The sequence below is a fragment of the Triticum aestivum genome, chromosome 6A, assembly GCF_018294505.1.
Source record: "Triticum aestivum cultivar Chinese Spring chromosome 6A, IWGSC CS RefSeq v2.1, whole genome shotgun sequence".
In the NCBI taxonomy this organism is placed as follows: domain Eukaryota; kingdom Viridiplantae; phylum Streptophyta; class Magnoliopsida; order Poales; family Poaceae; genus Triticum; species Triticum aestivum.
This window is the reverse complement of record NC_057809.1, coordinates 3,471,954-3,483,728: the sequence shown is the minus strand read 5'-3', so window position 1 is coordinate 3,483,728 and position 11,775 is coordinate 3,471,954. Positions and strand designations below refer to the sequence as shown.

At 43.5% G+C, this 11,775-nt stretch overlaps 1 pseudogene; it reads left to right on the top strand.

The window, feature by feature from the left end:
- On the top strand, positions 1-7,187 carry LOC123131526 (mucin-5AC-like; annotated as a pseudogene).
- Positions 7,188-11,775: the final 4,588 nt, after the last annotated feature.

The following is an 11,775-nucleotide window of genomic DNA, read 5'->3' as shown; positions in this document are numbered from 1 at the left end:
ATGGACGCCTATGCTCTACCAGAGTCCACCGCCGCCGCAGTTTCGCGTCAGACCCGGCCGGGAATCGCCAGATCTCGCCGCCTCCGCCATGGATTTCTCATCCCCGACCTCTTCTGCTGCTTCTGACGTCCCACCGGCGTCTTCCCGGAGCCCAAGCCCCCCTCGCTGTCCCCTGCATCGCGCCAGACGCCGCCTTCTGCTGCTGCCTTGCCGCCATCCAGCCGTGCCGCTTCGTCTTCGGCCCCTGCCTCGCGAGCGCTTGATCCCAAGTCATGTGCTGCCTCCGTTCGAGAGGAGGACGACGAAGCCGCGCCCCACGTTGACTCCTCGTCGCATGGATCCAGCTGGGCCTCGTCCCGATCCCAAGTCCAGCGCCCTCCTGGCGCGTCTCGCTTCGTGGCCCAGCGCTGCAGATCCGGCCTGTCAAGCCCTTCCCCGACTGGGCCTCAGCCCGAAGTGAGCAGCCCCCCTCCAGCCCCTGTGCATTGTTGGGCCAACCAGATTCAGCCCATTGCATGTTTTTTCCTGCTGCTGCATTTAGCTATTTTCCAGAAAACTGCTGTTTTACAGATTAGTCCCTCTAGTTCATGCATATAATTTCTCACCAACCGTGCATCGGATTAAAACCATTTATATATGAAACTTGCTTAGAAATTCATCTAGTTTCATAATATGTCACTCTCATCCATGTTTAACATGTTTAAAATGTTGTTTGTTTAAATTTGCTTAATAACTTGCTAAAATGATTTATTTCATAACTAAATAACCGTAACTCGGTTTGTAACAAACTTTATATGTAAATGGGGTAGAAAAATGTCTAGTTTAACATTGTGGCTTTACTTTGCATGTTTAATAACTCTAAAATTGTGTTTAGGGCAGAACAGTTCCAAACCTAATATATGCATATGAGGATTTACCGGAATTGTTGTTCGTTGCTTCCGGCCTCATTTAAGCTTGCCTAGATAGGTAGTTTTATTATGTTTCACCCTCTTGCCATGTTTAACAACATTTAATATTGTTGGGTACATAAACATGTTCGAACCAAATAAGTCATGTGGTGTTTCGTCAATATGCAACGGAGTTGCATATTGAGCTCCACTTAATTTGTAGTATTGTTTGTGCATATTGCCATGCCATGCTTCATTAAATCGGACATGCATCATACTTGATTATGCATCATGCCATGTTCATGTCTTGGTTGTTTACTATGTTGTTTGCTCCTTTTCCGGTGTTGCTTCTTCGGGTTGGTTCTGATAATGTCGTATTGTGAGGACCCTATCATCTACGTCCGTTTGTCTTCTTCTTGGACTCGTTCTTCTTCCTTGCGGGATCTCAGGCAAGATGATCATACCCTCGAAATCACTTCTATCTTTGCTTGCTAGTTGCTCGCTCTTTTGCTATGCCTATGCTGTGATCCCTACCACGTGCTTATCATACCTCCCATATTGTTGAACCAAGCCTCTAACCCACCTTATCCTAGCAAACCGTTGTTTGGCTATGTTACCGCTTTGCTCAGCCCCTCTTATACCGTTGTTAGTTGCAGGTGAAGATTGAAGTTTGTTCCTTGTTGGAACATGGAGATGTTGTTCCTTGTTGGAACATGTTTACTTGTTGGGATATCACAATATATCTTATTTAATTAATGCATCTATATACTTGATAAAGGGTGAAAGGCTCGGCCTTATGCCTGGTGTTTTGTTTTACTCTTGCCGCCCTAGTTTCCGTCATATCGGTGTTATGTTCCCGGATTTTGCGTTCCTTACACGGTTGGATTATAATGGGAACCCCTTGACAGTTCGCTTTGAATAAAACTCCTCCAGCAAGGCCCAACCTTGGTTTTACCATTCGCCACCTAGGCTTTCTTCCTTTGGGAGTCGCGCATCCCAAGGGTCATCTTATTTTAAACCCCCCGGGCCAGTGCTTGTCTAAGTGTTGGTCCAAACTAGAGCCCCTTGCAGCGCCACCTCGGGGAAACTCGAGGGCTGATTTTAGTTGTACGGATTGCTTATCCGGTGTTGCCCTGAGAACGAGATATGTGCAGCTCCTATCGGGATGTTAGCGCATCGGGTGGTTTTGCTGGACTTATTTTACCATTGTCGAGGATGTCTTGTAGAACCGGGATACCGAGTCTGATCGGAATGTCTCGGGAGGAGGTCTATTCCTTCGTTGACCATGAGAGCTTGTCATGGGCTAAGTTGGGACACCCCTGCAGGGATTTGAACTTTCAAAAGCCGTGCCCGCGGTTATGGGCAGATGGGAATTTGTTAACGTCCGGTTGTAGAAAACCTGAAGTTGACCTTAATTAAAATACATCAACCGCGTGTGTAACCGTGATGGTCTCTTTCCGGCGGAGTCCGGGAAGTGAACACGGTGTTGGAGTTATGCTTGACGTAGGTTGTTTTAGGATCACTTCTTGATCATACTTTTATCGACCGTGCTTTGCTTTCTTTTCTCGCTCTCATTTGCGTATGTTAGCCACCATATATGCTAGTCGCTTGCTGCAGCTCCACTTCATACCTTTACCTTACCCATAAGCTTAAATAGTCTTGATCGCGAGGGTGCGAGATTGCTGAGTCCCTGTGGCTCACAGATACTTCCAAAACCAGCTTGCAGGTGCTGGTGAGACCGTGCAGATGACGCAACCAAGCTCAGGAGGAGCTCGATGAAGATCTTGTCCTTTGTGTTGCTTCGTTCTAGTTGATTAGTAGTGGAGCCCAGTTAGGGTCGATCGGGGACCTTTGTCGCATTTGGAGTTCTTCTTTTATTTTGGTTCCGTAGTCGGACCTTGTTTGTATTTGAATGTTGTAATGCTTTATTCATGTATTGTGTGAAGTGACGATTGTAAGCCAACTATGTATCTCTTTCCCTTATGTATTACATGGGTTGTGTGAAGATTACCTCTCTTGCGACATTGCTTTCAATGCGGTTATGCCTCTAAGTCGTGCTTCGACACGTGGGAGATATAGCCGCATCGAGGGCGTTACACACGGAGCCCCGCACCCCTAGGTCGCCGCGCCCGCAAGTCCAGATCGAAGCTCCCTCGGCCCTCCTCCAGCCGCTAGATGCTCCCAAGATGAGAGGGAAGAAAAGACCTAGGGGAAACGCCCCGCCGCCGCCATCACTGGAGGCGGCGGCTCCAGGGGCGGACGCACGTTAGAGGTTGTGGGGGCAGCTGCCCCCACTCGATTTTCTCATCCACGTATACTTGATCGTGCGTGTACTTGTCTGCCCCCACTTGGGCCAGTACCCTGCCCCCACTCAGCCCATTTTCTCGTGTATTTTTAGGAGCCCACGGATTCTAACTAAACTCTGAGGAATCATCCCACCAAAGAATAAGAATTGCTACAGCCCACAGCTTGTACACGTTTCACACATTGCCTTCTCGATCGCAGATTTTCATTAGACTCATTGCATCCCTAACTTGTATACACACACACGCCGCCGCCACGCAGGAGGCGGAAACCTGGATGCCGCCCACCTAGCCGTTCACGCGACCGTCAGCTTGCCGCCGATAATTGCCGACTTGTCGTCCTTCATCCTTCCTGGTCTTGCATGAAGGCGCCGCAGCACATCTTCCATCCCTAAATCTTGAATATGCAATTCCCTAATTTTAATTGACATCAAGGTAAGCCGTATACGTCACGTAGGTTCTTCTCTTTTCATTTTTTTGTTTGTGCGATTTCTATCTTAGAAATCATGTTAGTCTCACCAATTCATATGTATAATTTACTGATTAGGGTGAATAGCCAGTTGGAACATTTTTCTTGAAACATACAAATTTTGTATAAACAACATTTTAGTGACGAGTAAAATAGGCTAGTCCGGCCAGAGCAACTGCAATTCAATTGGGATGATCCATTAATATTTCATAGTCCCTAAGACGATTCAACTTCATTTATGATGTGTGGTAATTTTAGGAATTCATTTAACATTTGACTTTTTGGCACAGCCATAGTGGGTTTTTTTCTTTCAAAATCTAACAACTACCAAGATACATGAATTAGTTGATTTGAACAATCTTTCTAGAGTTGCTTTATTTATAAAGCCGGGTATGGCTTTTCTCGAAAAAAACAATCTTTCTAGAGTTCCATTTAAAAGGAAAAGGATTGCATATTACAATCCCAATCAGTATGATGATATAAGAAGAAAATACTTAATGTAGGGGGTCGCCACTCGCGAGCCTCATCCTATAACGTGATGGGTTGGAAGATCAATCAACATTTTAATGGCGATTAGCATGATCAATACGTGGTAATTGGTTGCGGTACAATGAGGCAGAGGACATTGCATTGTGTTGCATTGTATGATAGCGGCATATGTGGTAGTTCATATGGGTGCATATTTTGTTGGTATATCGCCATACATTCTTGCCCCCTTTCAAGTTTTCTTCTAGGTCCGCCCTTGGGCGGCGCCTCAGGCGGCCGCGCGACGAGGGATGAGAAGGGGAGGGCGGTGGTGTCGCTGGGAATCGCCCCCCGTGTCGCCAGAGGAGGGCGACGCGGGGGTCCTTCTCGACGGTCGATAAAACCGATGCAAATTTATATGGTTCGGTGTCTGAATTTTTGTCACCGATAACTTGTCATGCTTATTTACTGTAGTTGGAATTTTGGATTGCAAGGCCAAGATACACAAAGGAGATGTTTGCCTGGTTCTAGTTGATTGAGACTCACCTGCTCTTTCTTCGAGGAGACGAATCAAAATGAGCGTTTGCGTTTTTTTTAAACTTTTGTTTGACTGGAGAAAATTACTGATTTTTCTTAAATGCTAATCCTATTCTGGATCTGTCATAGAGATTTTTCTTGTCCAGTGTAAACTGAAGATATCTTCCAGATCTTGGACTTGCCATTTCCCACATTTGTCCAATAAGTCGGTCCTCCAGGAAAAATAGGGACTGCAGCGGCCGGGCGAGACAGCCAACCGGTGACCACTACGGCGATGTTGATCTTCTGGCCGAATATTGGCCGTGATGTTTCTCTCTTTTTTTAGCACAGTTTCAGTTTTCATTGACACAGTGCTTCTATACGTTTTGGCCTGGCCCTGTAGATTACTTCTCCTGTTCATGCATTCCTTCAACACATACGTTGAATACTTCAATTCAGTTTCCATTGGAAAAAAAAGAGAATAGTTCGGTCATAGTACTAATGTGCATAGTTCATTTTGTTCATTACAACATAATTCTGCACAAAAACAAGAATTTAAGTAAAGTTCAAACTCTGTGCTGGTTAAGTAGTTATTATGCCGATCGACCCGATATGCGACTCTACTAGTGATGATGATGGATCCCGCTGCTGAGATGATGATTCCCCATCCACTTCCTCTCCCTCCTCATTACTTTGTGTATGCTATATATGCTGGATGGGTGTACATATATGTGTGTGTTGGATAATGGGAGACATCTCAGCCGGTTGATTATTTGTTGTATGCTATATATGCTGTATGGATCATGGATATACATATGTTCAGTGTGATGAAAGTTTAATTTGCAACTTCCCTTATTGAAGAAATCAGTCCATTGACTTGATATGTTCATTGCTGTTTCAGGGTCGACCCCATTGCTGGACAACTGTGTGTCAAGATGGCAACGGGGACGAAACCCATCGGGTTTTGCCTTCCCAAACCCATCCCCACAAGAAAATCATAAACCCGTCCCCGTCCCTATCACCGTGTGAGGGGCTAGTTTTTTGCCCGTCCCCTAAACCCATCGAGTTTCGGGGAACACACGGGGAACCCACGATAAAATCAAAATATTTAAACAAACATAGTGGCGACAAAGAATAACATTTCAGCAGCAAAACAAGCACATTTCAGCAGCATAACTTGAGTAAATTTTAACAAAAAACAATAGTAGATGGTTCAACAGCTATATAAGTTCTGATATAGAACTTATAGTTCACAAATCACTTTAAAGTTGAAATCATCATGGCATCTTTCACATCTCCAAGCCTCCAAACGACTATCTTCAAATCTTCCAATGCCAAATCAAAGTGCCAAGTCCTAGGGAAGATCAAAATTCGCTCAAGCTAAAGTTAAACATGAGAAAAATATGCAGATTAGTATATGAAATTTGCAAGTACATGTACTTCACCTGCATTCCCTCTTGAATGTCTTGAAGACAACTCCAAAAGCTTTGTCCTTATTCATTGTCAGCATCTATGAGAATCAAATAAGTAGTAATGAACATCTTATGAAACATTGCAGCAAGATATTGATAAACTTTATGATGATATGTAAAGAAAGACACACATTTATATTTGTTTCTTATCCAATCTTGTGAACACATCAAGGACTCTAAGATTTTGGGGGTAAGATGACTATGGTGGTAAAAAAATAATGTAATTTCATGGGTATTGCCGGGTTTCGGGTTCGGGGACTACCGAAACGGGTGCAAACCCACGAAACGTGTCGGGTTGTATAATGTGCCCAACAACAGCCCCGCGGGGATGAAAAGATGCCCATCCCCGTCCCCTAATAGGGTAAAAACCCACGGGGACGCGGGTTTCGGGGCCCCATTGCCATCTTGAACTGTGTGTGGACGGCAGGAGGCTGCCGCTTTCCGTGCAGCCGGCCGGCTCCATGTCCAAGGTGCTCGGCGACGACAACCTCCTAATCGAGATCCTCACCCGCCTCCCTCCCAAGCCGTCCTCCCTGCCCCGCACGTCTGCCGTATGCAAGCGCTGGGCCAGCATCCTCTCTGACGGTCTGACCCTTTGTTCCACAAACGCTTCCGCACGCACCACTGGAAGCCTCCTCTGCTCGGCTTCTTTGACGGGTATACTAAGCGCTTCACTCCCATTATGGATTCGCCCGACCGCATCCCTGCCGCCCGCTTGTCGCTGCCCAAAAGCGGCACACCCGACAATGACTACGGGGCCTTCATGGGATGCCGCCACGGCCTCGTTGTCCTAATCAACGCCCGGGTGCGCGAGATCGTCGGTGGGACCCCCTCACCGGGAAACAACACATCGTGGCTTTTCCACGAGGGCTTGACGACGCCTTACTGGGGCATTTATGTACATGGCATGGTGCGGTGTTGTGTGCTGATGCCGAAGATGGGCATGTCCACGGAGATTGCTTCTCGAGCCTATTTAATTTGGTTTTGCTCTGCTCCGGTGGATACAATAGACAGGCATTTTGTTCTGTCTATGACTCATCATCTCGTGTTTGGGGAGATGTTTTCTCGACCATGATAACAAATAATATTTCTGTGTTAAGGGACAGCATCCTAGTCGGGAATGCACTTTGCTGGTTGATTTCTCAAGGTGGTATCCTTGTGTTTGACGTCAAAATTCAGAGCCTTGATGTGATCGATAAGCCAGTAGATTGCCCTGATACAGATGGACTAATTCAGCTCTTACGGATGGAGGATGGTGGACTTGGCCTTGCTGTTTTGTTGAACCTGACCATCCAATTGTGGGAGAGGAAATCTAACTCTGATGATATTGTCGAATGGGTGTTGCTGCGGAAAACCATTCCACTGGAGGGGATGTTACCAAGGAAAATAAATTCTGTATTTTTAGTTGGGTATGATGAGGACACAAATGTGATTGTTCTCTATACGATGATTGGCCACTTCACGCTCCAGCTTGACTCGATGCAGAGCAAACATATTGAAAGTGATAACAGCATATGGTGCAGCACCTGTTATCCCTGCACGAATTTCTATACTGCAGGTAATACCTCCCTATCTACATTGCACAAGCAAAATAGTTCTGTTAGTTAGTTTCGCTCGTATTCAATGCAGCTGCTTTTGGCATGTGGTTGCGGTAATATTGTTCCTATGAGTAAGGTCTGAACTTGATATATAAGAATACATTGTGTTGTTTGTTTTTTGATGATCTGGTGAACTTACGGTGATCTAAACTCTTATTTGTACTAGGCTACATTATAGCTAGAACGTGAATATAACTATTACTTTGATACCTGGCCATTGCTAGGTGCTAACTACAATTATGTTGTAATGGTCTTTTCATCCAATTGGAATGAAACCATCTGCTATGTGAAATAGTTAACCAATTGGCGCATCTAGAAGCTTAAAGCTTGTTATGTTTTCCCATTCACTAGTTTGCATTGTAAGTTTAAAATCTATATTGATCGATCTTGATAATAATCGTCAATTCATAGTACCATGTACTCTAGTTTTATAGAGTAGTAGTACTAGTTCATTAATTCCACACAGTTCTATGTAATGCTTTGTTTTGGAACTTAGGTTTTCCAGTCTGTGCATATTTTTTTTGGCCTTATGGTCATAATTCGTACAAACTCACTAAATGCATTTTTTAACATGTAAATAATCTTACCATTCTTATTATGGCTTTGTTGGTTGATGAACAGGTGATGTAACTTTATCTCTTTTTGTTGCTCTGTTTATATCCTTTTGTTCGGTATTTAATAAGATGACGTGTGATCTCTCTTGTTTGAGGTCTCTACAGCATGAATTTGGTAAATTTCTAACTGTTGTTTGTATTCCAGAAAAGCATACTGATGAGTTAGATACGCGATCTTTCTCTTTGTAGTTCATGATGTTCTCATATGCACTTGATACATGAAGTAAACTTTGGATGACTAGATAATTAGGAAGATCAGTATTTGCCTCTGATGGAGGCATTGAGTCAATGAACTTTTAGTTTGCACTGCGATCGTCTGTACTTATGTAGCAGAAAGCTTCAGAACATGTCGGCTATTTGATGATGTGTAGTGTGCAGTACAAACTACAAATTGATTGCTCTTCTATTGCTGGGCTGATTTTAGCTTTTCCTAATGATGCTGAGACGATTCATCTTTGTATATTGCTGTATATGTCCAGCGGGTAAATGAGTCGATGTTTATTGTTGCAATCATGCACAATTGTGATATATGACTTGATTGGCTTCTCAGCGAGGATGTCTAGTACACATTGGTTTTTGACTGACGATGTTGACTGTTGTGCAGGTGCCGTGGGTTTTTGAGAGCCGAGACGTGGAAACGGCATTCTGCTGTAGGTTCTACCATGTTTGTTTGCTGTGGCGGCTGACATGGCCGACGCTGAAATTAAGCCTCTATGTAGTGTGTTGGTTGCCTGTGAAGTGGACTTGTAGGTTTTAGCTGAGTACTATTATTTCCTAATATCTGTAGGGTAGTTGCTTTGGAATCTTTCGGTTAGTTAGTATGTGTGGTTCGTTTCCTTTATGTCTTCCGAGCAAGCTTTTTGGTCAAGCAAAGCCCAACAACTTGACCATTGTTTGCATTTTTCTGTGTGCATCTTCCTTTCCGATGTCGTTTGTGTATTTCGGCTTTAGATTTCTGCCGGCCGATGACCGTAGCTGAATGTAGATCTTTTTGTTTTGGAGGGAGGGGCCTGGATGTAGATTTCAGACACAGAACTTAGATTTCTGCTGATGATGATCAAACTGAAGCCTGGCACAGTTGCGTGCTGCATGTTGGGCTGCTGATGATCAAAGTGCAGATATAGATAGAACCATGGGCTCTTTTTAGTTAACGGACTGGGCTGCTCCTGCTCGTTGCTTGTATCCCCTGCCCCAGTTGCCTACTTCAACCTTCATTATTGGGTTACAATATGACCGTTTAGTACTTTCAAAAGTATCCCCTGCTATGATGTTTTCAGTACTTTCAAAAGTATCCCCTGCTTGATGCATATACACTTTTATATTCCGGTGTCTGGATATTCGCCACCGATAACTTATCATTGTTATTAACTTTAGTTGGATTTCTGGATTGCAAGGAAAATGCTGACAAATCAAAAAAAATGTTGTCAGTTTTTGTTTGAACTTCAAAGAGTTTTTGTTTGAACTCAGAGGAGATGTTTGCCTAATTGGGTTAGACTGACTTGGCTCTTTCTTGGAGGAGACAAATAAAAAAAAAATGTTGTCAGTTTTTGTTTGAACTTCAAAGAGTTTTATGACTTGGCCTCTGGGGCTACGGCTACGCGCACATAAAGAAAAATGCTGCCTTCGATCGTTGCTGCTGTCAAAATTAAAATGTTTGGCCGTGATGTTCAGTTTTTTTAGCACAGTTTCAGTTCTATACGTTTTGACCTTTGAGCCATGCCCTGCTGGCCTGCTCCATGCTCCATTTCCTTGCAGTACAGACATGACTCAAGATGGCAACGGGGACGAAACCCATCGGGTTTTTCCTTCCCAAACCCATCCCCACGAGAAAATCATAAACCCGTCTCCGTCCCCATCACCGTGTGAGGGGCTAGTTTTTTGCCCGTCCCCTAAACCCATCGGGTTTCGGGGAACCCACGGGGAACCCACGATAAAATCAAAATATTTAAACAAACATAGTGGCGACAAAGAATAACATTTCAGCAGCAAAACAAGCACATTTCAGCAGCATAACTTGAGTAAATTTCAACAAAAAACAATAGTAGATGGTTCAACAGCTATATAAGTTCTGATATAGAACTTATAGTTCACAAATCACTTTAAAGTTGAAATCATCATGGCATCTTTCACATCTCCAAGCCTCCAAACGACTATCTTCAAATCTTCCAATGCCAAATCAAAGTGCCAAGTCCTAGGGAAGATCAAAATTCGCTCAAGCTAAAGTTAAACATGAGAAAAATATGCAGATTAGTATATGAAATTTGCAAGTACATGTACTTCACCTGCATTCCCTCTTGAATGTCTTGAAGACAACTCCAAAAGCTTTGTCCTTATTCATTGTCAGCATCTATGAGAATCAAATAAGTAGTAATGAACATCTTATGAAACATTGCAGCAAGATATTGATAAACTTTATGATGATATGTAAAGAAAGACACACATTTATATTTGTTTCTTATCCAATCTTGTGAACACATCAAGGCCTCTAAGATTTCGGGGGTAAGATGACTATGGTGGTAAAAAAAAAATGTAATTTCATGGGTATTGCCGGGTTTCGGGTTCGGGGACTACCGAAACGGGTGTAAACCCACGAAACGTGTCGGGTTGTATAATGTGCCCAACAACAGCCCCGCGGGGATGAAAAGATGCCCATCCCCGTCCCCTAATAGGGTAAAAACTCACGGGGACGCGGGTTTCGGGGCCCCATTGCCATCTTGAGACATGACATTCACAATGTCGTAGCCTGCACTCGACCTGACCTTGTAGCTTTTTTTTCTTCTTGTTCATGCAGTCTTCAGCAGCATACGTTGAATACCTCAATTCAGGAACCATCGCAAAAAAAAGAAGAGATCAAGCACTCATAGTACTACTGTGTATTGGTCAATTAGTTCATTACAACATAATACTACACAAAAAAATTTAAGTAAGGTAGTTGAAACTCTGTACTGGTTAAGTAGTTTGTGAATCTTGCTGTGTTGGTGGTAGATCAATTGGAAGAAGCATAATAACATGCTTGGCATATAAAGAATACTTTCTTCACGGATAATCTCTTGTTGGCCAAGATGGCTGCTTACAGGAACATCAATGACGACTCGATCAACTGGAGGTGTCGCACTCCAATTAGCAATTTTCTTCAGGACACTTCTTGCTGTTTACCATATTAACAGGAACATCAATGGAATAGCTCATGATTGTGCTCATCAGGTTCTCAACTCAAGATTATAATCTGTCCTTAGTTGTACTCATTCCTCTCAAAGCTATTCTTGTTGCCCAACTTTGCTTCATCTTCATAACTTTCAGGTCCAAGGATATGTAATACACGTTGTACTATGCTTTTGAGATGAATGATATCTTGGCGCTTGGCGCCTTCTTGTGTTAAAAAATAAATAAATGAAGAAACTAAAAAATAGTTCTCAAAGTCAAGTTATTTGGTCAAACAATGATCAAAATG